Here is an 18,432-nt window from a genome sequence, read left to right on the forward strand (position 1 = left end):
TGGACTGCATGGAGACTGCGCACTACGAAATCACAAAAGGAAGCTTTTATTCAGCAGCAATCTACCACCACTGGTGACATCATAACTGTTGCATAGACAGTGCTGTGCAAAAGGATCTCAGCTATTAAAGTGCTGAGGAAGTAATTGTCGTGTTATTTGCACTGCTTGTTCCTTCCTTCCTTCCTTCCTTCCTTCCTTCCTTCCTTGATTCATTCATTCATTCATTCATTCATTCATTCATTCATTCATTTATTTAGATTTACATCCTGCACCATCTTGCACATACTTGGGAGGGGAGAATGTAGGATCAAGGATGTCCAAAAAAGACAAAAATATCTTGTCCCAATGATTCTGAAAATGCCTTTTAATGCCAAACAGCTAGAAAACATTGTTTGTTACACCCAGAAAATAACTTCATTCCCTGTTTGTTACATTTTTTTAAAACTGGAATTTCATGATTTGTTATCCCTTTCCAACCCCAAGTCACTCGTATCACATGAATTTTCTTTCTTTTTCCCATCTTGAACTACATTACTATTGTTTTTTACTTTATTATATATTTTACTCTATTTTTTATTGTTAACTCCCCAGAGTAGACTTTAGTCTAGATGGGTGGGGTATAAATTTAATAAATAAATAAAATAAATAAGTATAGGTACAAGTAAATACTATGCCGTACAAAGGTCCACATAATTAAAGCTATGGTTTTCCCAGTAGCGATTTATGGAAGTGAGAGCTGGACCATAAAGAAAGCTGACCGCTGAAGAATTGATGCTTTTGAATTGTGGTGCTGGAGGAGGCTCTTGGGAATCCCCTGGACATGCAAGGAGATCAGACCTATCCATTATGAAGGAAATCAACCCTGAGTGCTCACTGGAAGGACAGACCTTAAGCTGAGGCTTCAATACTTTGGCCATCTCATGAGAAAAGTCCCTGGAAAAGGCCCTGATGTTGGGAAAGTGTGAAAGCAAGAGGAGAAGGGGACAACAGAGGATAAGGTGGTTGGACAGTGTCATCAAAGCTACCAACATGAATTTGACCCAACTCTGGGAGGCAGTGGAAGATAGGAGGGCCTGGGGTGCTCTGGTCCATGGGGTCACAAAGAGTCGGGCACGACTTAATGATTAAGCAACAAAATACTATGCTACTGTACTTGTAATTCATTATTTCCAAGCTTTTGGCCTGCACTGCATTTGGGATGCTCAGCTGATTATAAGTTCCATCTCAATGGAAACAATGGCTGAATTTTGCACTCCGGGTTCCTGTAGAACTCAACCCATCCTGACTGTATGGATCCAGCTATCTGAAACCTGGTGTCTGTTTTTGGATTCAGACATGCGGTGCCAGCTGCCCCTCAGTCTCTCTACATTTCAAATGGCAAATGAGCGTAATTCTAAGATTTATTATCATATGAGATAATGTGATACTAGGGCAGTCATGTTGACTCAAACGTATGGTGACTTACCCAGGATTTTCTGGGCATAAAGTGATCAGAAGTGGTTTACTAACCCCTTCACAGTGGCACTGCGGGACCTTGCAGCTTGACCAAAACTGCATAGGAGGCAGAGTGGGTCATTCTATCCACCATGCATGCTCTGGTTGAGCTTGGCTGGCCCTCTTTGAGGATGCACACTGGGGATTCAAGTTCCCAGTCCCTGGTTCCACAGTCAGGCACTCCAGCCCATTAACTGTACCGTATGGTTCCCTTTTTTGTCCCTCTCTCACACACATATCATTGATATATGCGAATGTACATAAACGAAACATGACTCAAGTATCTAAATCTGATTTAAAGAAGTAGCTAACCTGATGAAGAGCTCAACTGCTCTTCTTATTGTGTGTGTGTTTCGAAACAAATACCCGCAAGCAAAATACCTCATTCCTTACAGCTACTTTAGGCATTTAACTTGTCCGTACATGACTACAGCCACAGTCCCTACTGAAACAAGCGTTTTTCTTTCTCCCTCAGATTTTTGTCACATCATTAATATCTTCATTCAGAGATCATACGTCTTTACTTCAAATAAGCCACTCAACCATACAGTCAACATCTTACGACCTCACTTACAAACAACATTTGACAACTGGTAGAAGGTGAGTAATGGGGAGCCACCTGCCCTTGGTCTCTTTAAGAATTCTTGTACACTTGCTTATCTTTTTTGCTTTGAATTATCACACTGGAATCAGCCACTTCCTAATTTTAGCAGTGATTTTCACAAACGTCTTAGTTTTTCCGACCGATCCAGGATTTGGAGGGTCTTGTCTTCTTGAAATAACATTGCATATTTCAGTGGAGAAAATAGTTCAGTTCTCATTAACACCTAAAGTTTTGAAATGGAAATGCCCTTATCTGTTTTGGTTCCAATCCAGCTTTAAGTCTCAGGCAATTAGATGTGTGGTAACAACTGGTCGGCCTGCAGAGGGGTGGGGGTGGGGGGGATGTGCATCCCTGAGGCAAATCATATGATCCAGCAAGGCAATTCACTGGAATTCAGATTTATTTATTTATTTTATTATATTTATACCCCGCCCATCTAGACCAAAGGCCTACTCTGGGCGGCAATGATGAGCTTTACAATCAATTTTGCGATAGACATCTGCATCCACATTGATGCTTATGATTTGCTTAGATCTCTCTTGGTGAAGTGGAACACCTGAGCATAAATCCTCAATGAATGACTACTGCATGGCACTCTATATGGGGCTGCCCTTGAAGACTGTTCAGTATCTATCGTTTGCACTGTCTGCTACAGAAGGGCTAGAGGTGAGTGCTTTCAAATGGGAACACATTCATTTGATTCTGCATCAATGTTGTTAGCTGCCATTGCCATATGAGGCCCCAAGAGTGTCAGTTCTTATTTTTGAATCCCTTTGTGACTTGCAACTCACATTTATTTTCCAAGCTGCCTCTTCGGCATGAGCCCAACAGTGATTAGGTTAGTTTGCAACACAGCATCATTGTGCAAAGTTACTACACATCAAAGTCAATCTATCTTTAAAGTCTTGTATGAGAAGAAGATGATGATGACAAACAGGCTTTCTCAGGTTCTTGGAATGCCTTCCCTGACACATTTCTTCTGTATTCTTTCTTCTTAGGGATGCCTCCGTGAGACCCATCTGGTCCAGAAAGGTTTAGTTTGGATGGAGGACAATTCATGCTTTGGCTTTAATGACACTACTGTATCGTGAGGGATGAGCCATTGAGGGTCAAACCAGACGATATGCTTAGCATGTATTTAGAACAGATGCTTTCTCAAATGGTGAATAGCACATGTTTGACATAGCTAATGAACCTAAGGGCTTCGGTCCAAGCTAACTCAAGGAACACCTCTCCCTTTATGAGCTTGCGTGGGTGTTCAGATCATCAGGAGATGCCTTTCTCTTGGTCCTGTCACCTTCAAAAGTGTGTTTGATGGGGATATGGGAAGAGGGCCTTCCCTGTTGCTGCTCCCAAACGTTGGAGCTCTTTCCCACACGAGGCTTGGCTGTCCCCATCTTTACTGTCCTTCCACAAGCAGGTGAAATCCTTTCTCTTCCAGCAAGCTTGGCCTGAATGACTGGCTTCCTGAGTGGGTTTGCTTTGAATGTGTTTTGGTCTTGCTTACGTATAGTACTTGTTTGCTCCTTTTCAGTATTTGTAGACTCATTTGTTAGCTTTAATGTTGTCTTTTAATGATGCAAGCTGCCTTCTTAAGGAGAAAGGTGGGGCAAAAATATTTTAAATAAATAATAAATAATAGAATGGAAATGTGCATTTTTGAAATTCACTTTATGAAAACCCTATTTTAAATTGACAGTTAAGCTTGTTTAACTGTCAATTTATCAAATCCACTTTGCTTCAATGGGTTTTCTCTACCAAGGATTATCAAATGAAGGTAGGCCTCTGTTTTCTTTAGTATTTTAGGAAGTGGCACCTCAGATGGACAAGAGCCAACATTGCCGTCATCGTTGTCGTCATCATCATCAGAACAGGACGTCAGAATCCTTTTGAAAGCCAGAAATATCTCAGGAAACTCATCTGTTCAAAAATTTTATGCCTCTCAAATTTGCTTCCTTCCACTAGATCAAAGTGATTACGAGTATAGGAAATGGAACATATATGCAACTTCTAGCCAGAATATCATTTAGTTATAACCAAGTATACATTATTATCTCAGAAAGATCAATCTAACAGTGTAGTTCTTTTATTAATTTATTTACAGCAAATATAACAGTCTGTGATATTATCCAGAGTCCCACCTAAGCTGGTAAATGAAAAAAAATAAGCAGAAGAACAGTTGGGGGATTTGAATACAATACCTAACCTTGTTTCTACTCTGGAGTATGGTCTATGGTTTGGTTCTTACATAATGTTTATGTCATGGGAAAAATATATAGGCGACAGCCAATTTTGCCATATGTGCTGAGATGGAGGGAAATAATAACCCTCACACTGATTTTTGATATGGATAATTTCTCATGAGGTAACTCTATCATTCTAGTGCTGTGGTAAGGGATATATTTATCTCAACGTAGCAAACTTCAATTTTCAATTAATTTCCCTCAGATGATGCCGAATACTAGACAGTATAATGCAAAATTTTAAATGAGGTAGGAAATCATTTTGTTCTGGCGTTAGAACTGCTGTTAAGCTCTGTGGTTTAGCCACCTGGCTGCAGAACCAGAGGTTGAGAGATTGATTCCCTGCTGTGCCTTCTTGATCAGGGCTGGATTCAGTTATCCATAGGACCCCTTCCAGTTCTGCAGTTCTAAGATTATGATGATGATGACTATTAAAGGAACACAAGTTAATATGAAACCATGCTACTCACACCTGCACAGTAAGGATGAATGGAGAGAATAGAGGAATATAATGATAAGGATTATACTCTTTAAGCACTATCCTAAATTCTTCACCTGTCCTGGCCAAAGGACAAGCCAGATCTGCCTGGGATCCAGAAATCATTGTGTGGTGACTAGGTGTATGGCAGAATTAATACGGTCTTGCTACTATGCTCTGTAACATGCATGCACGCACATACATGTTCATATGCTTCTCTCTCTGTCTCTCTCTCTCTTATTTGTGCTGTCTGACAAGCCATTCCCACTACAGAGTAGAAAATAAATAGCATGCCTTTTCCCGTAGAAGACAGAGCTACAGAATATTTCCCCCCCCCCCTTATAAGTGTTTTATGAAATAGTTCATATTTATGACGTTTGTGTCTGGACTGAATTATGGGAGGTGGGGAGGAATGGAACTACGGTTTCTTTAGACACGTTTATGACGTTCACAATCAGAGAAAGGAAGACCATCATGTTCTCTATGGAAAATCAACCATTATTTGAGGAAGTGGATGTGCTGAATGAAACATCTGTTTGAGAGGCAGAAAGAGAATGAGACTCCTGGAAGAGTCTATTTCTTTTCCTAAATCTATTTATATATGGCCCAAAGCTTCTCTGTGGAATAAAACAGCCAACACAAATATTACTAGTTCTATCATAGGCAAAATGGTATAATTGAGCCAGCAATACAGCACCATCTGGTGTAGGAAGAGTGGACATGCAATACAGATCATCAACATTTATTTATCTGCAATGAGAGTTTCTGATAAACAAAAAACAATATTGAAGGAAAGAGACTTGAAATTAGGACATGGTATCCAGCTTTTTAAAAGATCAAAGATCTCTGAAGTAATGATGTAGCATCCAATTCTAAAGTATCAGAATATGAAGATTTTAAAAATATCCCACGGGTATCATGCTTCTAATTCATAACACGAAAAGGTTTCCTAGGCACCAAGCTAAGCAGCACTGAAATCGTTACAGAGCAAAGCAGTTACACCTTATAGTCCCTCACTCATCTCCCCTTCCTTGCCTTCACAACGAACATACAAATTGTTCTTCAGTAGAGCGTGAGAAGGTAGATTTCTGTACAAATTCTGAAATTTGCAGTTACCGCAATAAAGGGGTTGAGCTAGCAGGAAGTCTGAGAGCTGTAGTTGAAAAGATTACTTTCAAGGAAAATTGAAAGCAGAAGTTATTCTGGGCAGAGTGAAGGAAGGGAAAGAGACTTTTGTCTAGCTATTTGTCCACTTTTGTTGTTGTTTAGCTGTTTAGTCATGTCTGAATCTTCATGACCCCATGGACCACAGCACGCCAGGCCCTCCTGTCTTCCACTGCCTCCCAGAGTTGGGTCAAATTCATGTTGGTCGCTTCGGTGAGACAGTCCAACCATCTCATCTTAGTCCTGTGTAATAATAATAATAAACTTAGTACTGCCAAGCTGGAAATGACCCTATGGAAAATTTCCTCAAAACGTCCCAAGAAAGCATTTTTGCCCCCCAAAATGAATGAGTAAATGTTACTTGTTATATGAAAACATTGCGTTAGTAGTCATTATTGTATTGCTTTCAAAAGAAAGTACCATAAAGCATTACAAGTAACCCATCATTATGAACCATAGTTAAAACTAGGCAGGCAATGTGCAAAACTGAACCAAATCAGAGGTGGTGTCAGAACCGCTATGGGACACATCAAGTAACTGTTGCTCCTCCCGAAATGGTGAGACACCACAACAAATCTTTTATATCTCATTTGGCTTTTGTAGGGTTTTGTGAGAAAACTCACAAGCCTGATAAATCCGAACAGTGCTAAGGTTGACCAGATAAAAAGGGAGGCTGGGCTTATCCTGAACTTCTACTAATTGTGTAAGCAAGGAAGCATTTCAGCAAATGTTGCATATGTCCTTCCAGGTGTCTGTGCAATGCTGAATGAGAGAAATATTATCTTCTGTTACGAGACAGGTCCTTCAGCCAACTGTGCATAACACAACATATCTCTCTTGCATGTTCAGGTCCTTCTCCTTCTGACATCATTTCCTGTTTTACAGGAAATACATGAATCCAGTTATAGATTTCTTACAATTCCCTCCCAATTCCCCACCATAGTGTTTCCTGTGATATGAGAACAGAAAGTAACTGTAAACAAGCTTTTAGAAACAATAACTGACTTTTAGGTCATTGAACACCTGATTAAATTCATTAACCTACAGAAATTGACAGGAGGAGGGTCCCTTCTTCATTTTTAATGTACAATGCCGAATGAGATTTTCCTGCTATTTGTCTCTAATTTACTCCTCATCCTCTCCAGAGGTTATTGGGGGCTGGGGTAACTATACAGGGAAGAATATGATATAACTAGAGGGGAAATGTCATCTGTAAACAGATTCAAAGACAGGAAACCTGTAATACTTGTATACATTCAATCTGATTTAAGTATTCTGTCAAACAATTGGCATGATTAAAGCACGACACAGGAGTGATTCCTTCTTGAAGTCCATATTCATGAGGTCCTTCTCAAAGTCTCTTGCTAATCCATGTCTTTTATTCTTGATTAATCTGGAGTGTCCTCATCATCATAGAGATTAAAATCATCATTTTAGCCTTCAAATACTCTTCACCAGACGAGAGAAGAAATACACAGTTTTACTAGCCTCTGATGACGGGCTTTGCATAAACAAAAGATCTAACAATTGCCCAAACTATTCACATTTCGGACTTTTGGAAACTGGGATTCTTATGTTTTACGTCTAAAGCTGAAATGTAACCATGCCAGGCAAAGTAAATTTGAATTAAAGGCAGACCTTCTTTCCATCTTTTTAATTGGCTTGATTGTCACCCTAGTCTGAGTGAATGTGAATCTTGTTCTTGTTTGATGGTTTGGTTCAGCTTTTTTTTCCCCCTTTCCTGTCCTTTTTCTTTTTTGATTTTTTTCCACATTTTTAAAGAAACACAAAGCTACTGTATCTCTAAGAATGGAGTAGCTAATAAACATTTCTAACCAAAAGTTTTGAATGTTCAAGAAAATGCTTCAGTTTAAAACATATACTTCTGTGACTGGAAGATATTTGCAAATTTAGTCTGAGGATTCATCTTTTTAAATAAGCATCAATTTGTGGAATCACATATTGTCCTGGGGAGCAGGAGAAAAGGTTCAGGTTGTAAAACTGGCCACAGAATTCAGTCTATGATTATTCAAACATACCAGATACAGTCAATCAAAATTATAAAACCATTGACTGGTATTCTATAACGGATACAAATTTTAATCAAAAACCTAAGTATCTGTTAAATATTGTCACAGTATATATGCTGTTCCTAAAATTGTCAGTTTTTTGTATCTCTGGTGGTGTTATTTATGAGATCTGCAACTGGTTATAATACTGTGTGAAATTTCATTATATTGTTCCCAAAGCCCCGATGATAACTGAGACCACTAAAGTGTGTTCCATCCACAAGTGAGATGTTTCACTTGCCAGGTCTCTGTATTTTGTTAGTTTTTTTTCCAATTCTTTATTTTCAACTCTAGCATCCCCCGGAATTGCAATGTCAATGATCCAGACATTTCTTCATTCTATTACTAGTATGTCTGGTGTGTTATGTTCAAGGTGTCTATCAGTTTGGATCCCTCCATCATTTTGGACCCCTCCATGGGCACAGGCCTTGTTGAGGTGGAGGGGCTTGCGTGCTTCAGTGAGGATGAGAGCTGTGCTGAAGGATCTCCCAAGCCAGACAGGTCTCAGCTGAGAAGCCAGACCAACTGGATCATTTTGGATCTGGAGATCCCATAAGATCTTGAGTTCCTCATTTTCTGATACCTTCTCTACCTGATGTTCCCACGGATTTTAGGGGGCTGGCAAGTTATATTTTTTTTGCATAATGACTAGTGCACTACTTTTGCCACTGTATCATGTCTAATTTTGTAACCTGTGCAATCTTTGGACATTCACAGATGAGGTGTCACACAGTTTCATATTTTTCTTGGCAGAGTCAACATTTGCTGTTAGCACTAATTCCTTGGATTTTAGCTTTCATCACTAACTCCCAAGGTAATTGGTTCCATTGTTGTACTGCTCTAACAGTTAGGAAGTTTTTCTGAGATCTGGCTTCTGAGATCTGAGCCCATTATTATGTGTCCTGCATTCTGGAGATGACTGAGAACAGATCCTGATCCTCCTATATATGAAAATCTTTCCAGTATTTGAAGAGTGCTATCATATCTTCCCTGAATCTTCTTTTCTCAAGGCTAAACATGCCCAGTTCTTTCACTGTTTCCTCGTAAGGCTTGGTTTCCAGTCCCATCATCATCATCGTTGCCCTCCTCAGAACTTGTTCCAGTTTCTCTGAATCATTCTTAAAGTGCCTTGTCCAGAACTGGACATAGTACTCAAGATGAGGCCTAACCAATGCTGAATACAGAGAAACAGGTACTTCACAGGACTTGAAAACTGTACTGCTGTTAATGCAAGCTGAAATAGCATTTGCCTTTTTTGGCTCATATTCACCTTGCAGTCTACATTAATTCCAATATCCTTCTCACATGTAGTATTATTGAGCAGAGTATCCCCCATCTTGTAACTGTGCCCTTGGGGTGCTTTCCCCCTAGGTGTAGAAATTTGCATTTAACCCTGTTAAATGTCATTCTGTTGTTTTCAACCCAGTGCTTGAACCTATCAAAACATTTCTGAATTTCATTTCTGTCTTTCAGGGTAATAGCTATTCTACTCAATTTTGTGTCATCTACAAATCTGATAAGCCTTCCCTGCATCCCCTATACTTTGATTTGGATTCTGGCACTGACTGGGGTTTTGGACTTGCTGGAGGCCTCCTCCAACTCAATTAATCTATTATTCTATGGAAAATTTGTTTAAATTTGCAAAATTTCTACAAGAAAAAAATTTGGATGGCCTGTATTTTTGAACTAATATTCCCCTCCCCTTTCAGCATTCACCACCTTGCAGTTTGCTTTATCAAAACCCAACTCTTCAATAAGAAGGTTTTAATGTCTATTTATGTACCTACTGATGTTTTCCAAAGAGTTGACCCCAGAGTGGTTATTATCCTGACATTCAGTCTACTGGATACCCAGTTTGGTATAGTAGATGGACTAGAACTCACTGGGGAGGAAGGAACTGTTTAAAAAAACCACTCCGTAAATATCTCACTTACCTTGAAAGCTCTGTTAGGACTGCTGTAAGCCAGTTCCAACTTGACTGCATATAACACACATTCAGTTCAAAGTTCTTCTCCAGGTACCAAATGATGCCCAGTGGTTTCCAGAATTTAGCTAAATTCATTCATTCATTCATTCATTCATTCATTCATTCATTCATTCATTCATTCATTCATTCAATTTATATCTATCTGTGTCCAAATATTAATAAATTTCTTAGATTCAAAAACATCACGGTGGTATACCACAATAATAGAACATAAAAATAGACAAATAGACAATGTGATATACACAATACCTAAAGTGGTATCAGCAGCAAGAACCAGTTGTTTATTAGTGGATATTCATTGCTGTTGTGTGCCATCAAGTTGGAACCAATTTTTAGTGACCGTAATTGGGCTTTCAATGTAAGATCAGAAGTGGTTATACCAGTTCCACCTCCCCCACTGAGTTTCGATGGCCAAGTACAATTTGAGCCCATATCTATTGCACTACACTGAGTAGACTTATTACAGTAGCACTGAAATGGCAAGTTATGGCATTACCAAAGGAGGCCATGTAGTGTTTCCAAATCATTACAGGGTGTGTCATTTGATTAAAATTGGGAAGGGGAGTGTCTACAGCAAAGATATGTGGATTTCATAATCTTCCCCTTATCAGTAATTTCAGCACTCGATTACAGAACCTCAACAGGCAAGGAGATGGAATTTCTAGGATGCAAGATATGGGACCTCTGAGTGGTACAGAGCAGAAGTTGCATCATTGATTGTTGTTTCCCTTATTTCTTCTCTATGGAATAAATAGAGCACTTATCGCCTTCAAAATGCATGAAGCAGTCACCGTAACTCCTTTCATCACCTCTTCCTTGTTCGCCATCTCCTAATGTTGAAGACATGCTGTCCAGTGTAAAGAGTGACTGTATGCATCTCCTTTCAGAGTTACTGTGAAGAACACTTCAAAGGCAGTGTCACGTCAGTAGCTTAGGCACAAGAAAGGAAGTCCAGACAGGATTCCCTGAAATGTTTATGAATGATCCTTCTCTTAGCCATCATAGTGAGAACAGGAGTTTTCTCTCGTGCCCTGTAGAAGAGCCAGCCTCTGTGGTCTTGGGCGAGCTTCAAGGCCCCAGACCACCTTCAGAAGAAGAGAATGGGAAGCTACTTCAGATTGCTCTCTACCTAGAAAACCCTAGAAAAGGTTGCCATAAATGAGAATAGACTTGATGGCATGTGCTTAATTTTATGTCTCTGATTATCAGATGCAGGAAGCAAACATACGGGTCCCTGCTCTCCAGTTAGTCCTGGTTTTGTACGCTTACGTCTGGGTAACGTCTGTTAATCCAAAGTCTTGTCTTTGCTTTCTTGGCCTCAGCATTTCTTCTCAAAGAATACTGGGACACTGGGAAATATTCTCCAAGGAGTTTAAATTTTTCTCAGGCCAGAACAGTGACAGAGATGGTGGCCCCCTGCATTTTTCCTTTCTTTACCTGAACAATAGTCTTCATTGACACCACATCATGTCCAACTCAGCTTTATGAGTGTGCATCTAATAGCACATATGTAGTATACAACATAATTTTGGAAGGTACATAAAAGCCTTAAGGTGGAAATGGATTCAGATCTGCAGCAATGACAAACAGGATACTATGCAAAGATGTGTATAAAGTTGTTTACAAGAATGCCATTATTATTACTGTGCTATAAATGACATTCCCCCCCCCCTCGTGGATGTACACTCTAATGTGGTGCATGGAGATGACTCTTAAAAGGAAGATTGTGAGAATTCTGCCAGGATGCTAGATTCTGTTATTAATCTAGACTCCTAGCAGGGTCTCCCAGGTCAGAATGGTTAAAGATGAAATACCAGACCAAAAGACATCCATCTTCTCCTAAGGAACTGATAGTTGTATCAGCAGAACAGAACTGACAGTGCCACTGGTAACGTTCAGCGATATTCTTGAAGGGCAACTACTACTGCTGTAGTGGAAAGTGACACTGGTGGAGGAGCTTTTACAGGCAGTGCCGCTGACAATTCAGCTAACTCTTGTTAGTACTGCACAGAAGGCAGTAAGGGTAAAATGTTTCTGAATATTTTATACCTCAGATAAGATCCTCCAAAATGAAACCAGAGATAATGCTGGAAAATGAGACTACAAGTTCTCAGCTACAGTGGAAGTGTAAAGGATAAGTATGAATAGCATTGTCACTAATGAAGCAACTGAGTTAAAGCTCAAGGCATCTGGATGATGATGTTGAGCGGTGCAAGAAGTCCAATGTTGCACGTTGTGTATAGCTGGAACATGAGAAGGATGGATAAAAGCAAGTTGAATCATTATAAAAAGATGCTGAACATTTAAATCATACAGAAAGTTGGATTAGATTCAGATGAAGGAGAAATGAAATTTGGCGGAAGAAACATCAATAGTGAAAGATATGGAGATAATACCAAATTACTTGGCAGGAAAAAAATGACTTGAAACAATGACTAATAAAGAGGAAAGAAAAAAGTGCCAAAGCAGGACTGCAACTGTACATTAAGAAGACAGAAATCATGTTTCCAGAAGAACTACATAACTTTCATGTTGACAAGAAAAAAACTGATATCATTTTTTCTTTACATTGGCTCAATCAATCATCAACCCAAATGGCAACGGCAGTAAAGTAATCAGAAGAAGACTGAAACTTCAAGGACGGCTATGAAGAAGCTAGGAAAAATCCTGAAGTGTATGTATGTTTGTATTCTCGAAGGCTTTCATGGCCAGGATCCGATGGTGTTGTAGGTTGAAAGTTGAGTGACTCAACTATCCCACAAACTGCACCAGAGCACAGAGTTCGGACTCCTGTCCTCTGAAGATGCCAGCCACAAAGACTGGCGAAATGTTAGGAAGAAAAACCTTAAGTACACGGCTAAACAGCCCCAAAAAACTACAACAACCATATACGTATGTGTCATTGGGAACTAAGTCCAAGATGATCCAGACTCCCAAGAAAAGCCATCATGCATCCGATGAGCTGAGTGGTAGTACTCAGAAGTTTTTTGCCAAACCACTGTACTCTTCAGTATCTTTTGTTGGCTCACAAGGAGAAAATAATAAAACATGGTCTTGAAACATCTTAGCCATAAAGTGCTGCACTGCAATATGAAACGGCCAGCAGGTCAGTTTCATAGCAGAAGTAAAACGGAAAAACACAAGGCATACATTACAAGTTAAGTGGCAATCTAAAGAGGTTGGGAGGTGGGATTTTAAAATATTTCATCTGGTACTGAAATGACCAGAAAGCAAGTTCCCACAAACCTTCTCTACAGAAGATGTTCCACAGCTGAAACATCTTCTGTAGAGAAGATGTCCCAGCTTGAGAAAGATGCTTTCTCTAGTAGCCACTTGTCTCATTGCCATGATGGTAGCTCCAGGATCGGGGCCTCAGAAGAGGATCAAAATTATATGGGGGAACACATAGATTGTGGGGAATAAGGACAGAGGCCAAACCTGTGACTTGTCATGAAATGTGAGCATAGAAGGCAAGTTTATGCCAGCTCAAACTAGTGGATGACTACAATCCACTCTAGCTGATGGCACTCCTCTGGACTCTCTAGCAGAGGACTTTCCTAGCCTTGCTAGTTGAGATCCATTGAATGGAAAAGAGAATCTGTGGTTTTCTGCATGTAGAATGAGTGCTCTGCTACAGATGTGAGACCCCCCATTGTATTTGTCCAGAGTAAATGGTATTGATCCAGACAAAAGATATGCCTGATATAGGGCACAGCTTGAGTAGAGAGACTTCTAGGCCTCAAGCAATCCAGCAAATCACAAATTCTAAAGAAATCAATGCAATGCCTTTCTTTGTTTAACAGCGCAACAACATGCGTAAGCAAACAGCACAAGAATGTAATGTACACTAGAATCTCTGTTGTTTTCTAATTTTAAGGGGGGGGGCAGAGAATAACAAATGCTAGGAAACTCTGCCAAACAACAAAGCGTTGATTTTATACATGCACATCAATTTAGCCCTAAAGTCTTAAAAGCCTGAGGGTCATCCCAACCCCTTTAATACCAAAGGGTCCGACGGCACCGCGGTTAAAGCACCAAGCCCGAACCTGCTTTTGTCTGAAGAAAGATGAAAGCTCCCTAAAACAGGTGAAGGTTCCTTTTGAATCATCACCTGCAATTAAACAAAGGAAAACTTAGAGGAGAGGTAAGCTGAACTTGCTTTTAAAAGACACCAGCAGAGCAGGTGGATGCTTGCTGTGGGGAACCGTGCGGTGTCTGCTGTCATTCTTTCACCAAGCACTCTGTGGTCGCCGGGATTTGCTGTCCCATGGAGGCAACAGGTCAGCTGCAAAGAAGGGGCAGAGCAAGGAAGGGAAAGGGAAGAAGAGGCCATAAGACGGTTCGATGTCGTCACCCTGAAGTCTCTTCTCGGTAGGGCTGCGCACTAGATCTGAAGGCGTCACAATTTCTGAATCAAGCAGGCTTGATCCGGACTGATGAATGCAACATCCAGACTGAAGAGGAACAATCACATGCCACTCACAGACAAAATGAACTACTTACTAATCTGGATTGGGATTCAGATTAAGTGCTTTGGAATCAGACGGGACACCAATCACTTCTAGCCACTTCTAGCGTGTGTGTGTGTGTGTGTGTGTGTGTGTGTGTGTGTGTGTGTGTGTGTGTGTGTGTGTGTGTGTGTGTGTGTGTGTGTGTGTGTGTGTGTGTGTGTGTGTGGTTTTCAGTGCATCAGTTTTCCAGATATACAAATTAAATAGGATATAAATTGCTCTGGAGTGAATTTTTTTCAATGCCTCAAACCGACTTTCATATTGAACTAGGGGGATCCCTAGATGGCCCTAATTCTCAGTATTTATGCATATGACTTGGAAGACTGTTCAAGCCAAAGGACTTTCTTATGTTTCAACCTGTTCTCAAAATTAAAAGAAAGAAAGAAAAGTGGTAAACCTCTTGTATCTTCTTTCATAAGAATGAACAAGCTGGCCTCCCTTTGGATGAATAGCCATACAACAAATATCAAAAGTGTCTTCAGGAATTTAGGATGGGTAATTCATGCTCATAGTATGTGCCACTACCGTGTACAGGATGAAACAGCCACAGTGGACTTGCCATTTGTGATCAATTTTCTATGCACATGACTTTCCTTATGGAGCAGTCTTGTAAGAAAGATCCCACAGAGATCTAAAACAGCAGAAAAAGCTGAGTGGGGTGTGGACAGCTGTTTATTAGAGGGAACAACCCTGGATTCATTCACTCAGAAACCCAGGCTATATCTACATGCATGCACACCCACACAAAAACATGTGTGGCTTTTGCCTTTAGCTTTTCCACAGGAGCAGCTCCCAGGTTCACATGCCAAACTTAAGAGTTGACCTATATGCTCAGCGAAATCGACATCATCTTAGAACTGCAAAGCTGGAAGGAATCCTCTGATCATCAAGTCCAGTACCTGTCAAGGAAGCAAAGTGGGAAATCAAACTCCTAATACCTAAACCACTGAGTTATATAGAAGCACCCATGATTGATTTTGAAAACAATCCAGGATGATCCGGAGAATCACAGAGTGTCTCTCTTGCCTCTCTAGATGACATGTGAACTGTCACATGTTTACTGACTCAGCAACAATGATGATGATGAGAGAGAGAGAAAGTTTCAGAGAAGATTAAACTAGCATGTTTTCTACCCAATACATACATTTTCTGCATACAGAATAAACTCCTCTCCCAGTAATCCAGTCCAGCAATGACCGTAGCATGTAATATTTCTGATTTTGTCACTTGATTATGCTTAGGTGTCTTCAACTTTAATGTGTGAGCATGTGCAAGTTCACATGAACATATAAAAAGACATAGCTGCCTTGGGTCCTTTTGGGGAGAAAGGTGGCATAGAAATATTTAAAATCAATCAATCAATCAATCAGTACTTTCTCACTTGGACTCCAAGACTTAAGTCTAGCTGTGGGTCATAACTAGAGTTACGACCCCATTGAACCTTCAGTTGGCAGTGGATGTTAGAAGAGTTACTCACCTTTATGTCTTTGGAAGTAGAAAAACATTCCTTTTTTAAAAAAAAAACCTAAGATACTGTTCATTGCCAGAATCAGTGTCGCCACTACCACTGTTCAGCTGCCACTGCACATTCCGAAAACCTACCAGGGAGAAGGGCAGTAAGGATTCTCAAGCACAGCTCTCAGTACAGTTCTGCGCTGTGATCACTGGGATTCATGGAGGGCATCCAGCGAGCATGGCGTTTCTGCAGCCCTCCTTCACTGCTGTTCATCAGACTGTTGATCAGCACACTACGATCCAAGTCTATTTCTTCTATAATTCTATGTTGTCCAGGGCAGAGGCAGTGCCATCAAGACGCAAAAGATCTCGATCAAAATCCCTGCATGGGAATACATAAAGGAGAAATCAATAAACCATCAAAATACACAAATACAAAACAAACAGGAAGATCTTTCCCAGTTCTTCCCCTCCCCCACGGCCCACCCAAGGCTCCCCCGCTTACATGGGAACAGTTTTAGGCCAAAGGACAATGGCAGTTCCTCTCTGACTGGACCGCCGGCCTCCTGCACACATTCCCTTCTTCTCTCCTTTGTATTTTTATCAGGTCACCCTGAATTATAGAAATCAAGTGGCATTTCTTCTGCTTTGCTTCCTGTAAGATCAATAGCGACAATCAATTAAAACTTCTTTTGTGCCAGCTGCCTCTCCTTCTGGGATAATAGTGCACAAGGAGAAAAATGAAGGCTGACTTGTTTCTCCATTGTTCTTCACAACCCAGTAAGAGGAGCTCATCCTTACACTGCTTTAACATAGTGCCGGATGATGACGCAGAGTCCAGAGACGGGGATATTCTCTGTGCAGCTAAAGTACCAGTCTATTAACCTCTGTTGGATGCAAGGAGAAAGTGTAGGCTAGTGTTCAGTTAGGGACTAGATTTGAAATGGGCTGAGGAATCCATTCCTTTTGGAGGCTAGAATCCTGTTGCGTCATTTGATCACCTAAGAGCAACCACACGGTATTGACTGCCCATCAGATATGCAGCCTTCCCCTAGCTGTGCAACTGAGATCCAGAAAATTGTGAAAACTACTTGGGCAAGGGAGCTTACCTGTGTGGTATTTCAAAATAAAATGTTGGCCTTGGATTCCACTTCCCAGAATCCCCCAGCCACCTCTGCTTTTCCAAGACCTAGGAACGAGATATTGGAAATGTTACATGCACGACTGTAGCTCTTCTCAGAGGTAAACCACGTGAAGTTCAGTGAGGTGGATTCCCAAATAAGCCACTGCAGAACTCATTCATTGTTACTCAAACTCAATTCAATTCCTCAAAACCCCTCTGCTCTATGAACGTGGGATACTGTGCTTCTGTAACTACAATTCCAAATGTCTGGAAATGGCCTGATATTGCTGCATAACATTGTGCCCTCGTGGCCAGCAGGAAAAAGGATGTCAAGTTTTTACACAGCAAAGGGCAGCCTGAATGTTGACAACAACAATGGCAGCAGTCAAGATGGTTTACAGCAGTGGTCCTCAACCTTGGGCCTCCAGATGTTCTTGGACTTCAACTGCCAGAAATCCTAGCCAGCAGAGGTGGTAGTGAAGGCTTCTGGGAGTTTCAGTCCAAGAACATCTGGAGGCCCAAGGTTGGGGACCAATGGTCTACAAGATAAACTCTTCTGCTTTTGAATCTATACAATCTGTTTTAAATCTGGGGATGTTTAGGGTTGCTGTTTCTGAATGGGGGGAAAACAGTTTTATTTTTAAAAAATCATAACTCAAAAACACTTTCCCCAAACTTTCCCAGATTAGGCTCTCTGCTACAACTGTGTCAAACTTAGTACTGCTCTAAAGCCCTGTTTAAAAGTTAGATTTTTAAAAAAAAAATGGGACTGCCTCATAAAACATTGACTTCCCATACCATTGCTGCTTTCTTGTGAAGCAATAATGGGTCACCCTACAATCGAAGCGCTTGGGGTGCTTCACAAATATAAAGACAGGTAAAGTCAATGAAATCCCAAAACACAAAATTACGAATGTGTTCTTAAACACTACACAATCCAAACAAATTCTATCTTCAGGGACAAGTGAAACACATTGGAAAGCTATTATTACTTTTAAACTACAATGTATTGCAGTTTGTACTTTTAAGAAGCTAGTTGAGGTATTGAGGTCCACTGTCATGTCAAGTCCAATTCTCGAGTGGTTTTTGGTGACAAGTCTACAACTGTACAGAACATACAGCACAAGAGGAAGTGGGATTCTGATGGGCTTTGTCCATTGACCTATCTCGTATCCCATGTACTCCGTTTCTTAAAAGTACTCAATGTATTGTTTGTGCCAAAGATTGATTCAAGGAACCTGACACACCGGGATTTAAGCTCCAAACAGAAGGAAAGAGGGAGAATGCATCCCAGTTAACAAAAA

At 40.5% G+C, this 18,432-nt stretch overlaps 1 long non-coding RNA gene across 1 annotated transcript in view; it reads right to left on the reverse strand.

The window, feature by feature from the left end:
• Positions 1 to 1,199: 1,199 nt before the first annotated feature.
• LOC144583787 (uncharacterized) overlaps positions 1,200 to 18,432 on the reverse strand; it is a 32,513-nt gene continuing 15,280 nt past the window's right edge. Inside the window, exon 2 of the long non-coding RNA XR_013537729.1 lies at positions 1,200 to 17,194. This is a non-coding gene — a long non-coding RNA (uncharacterized LOC144583787). The remainder of the gene's footprint in view (positions 17,195 to 18,432) is intronic.

Source organism: Pogona vitticeps, chromosome 6, assembly GCF_051106095.1.
Source record: "Pogona vitticeps strain Pit_001003342236 chromosome 6, PviZW2.1, whole genome shotgun sequence".
Taxonomy (NCBI): Eukaryota; Metazoa; Chordata; class Lepidosauria; order Squamata; family Agamidae; genus Pogona; species Pogona vitticeps.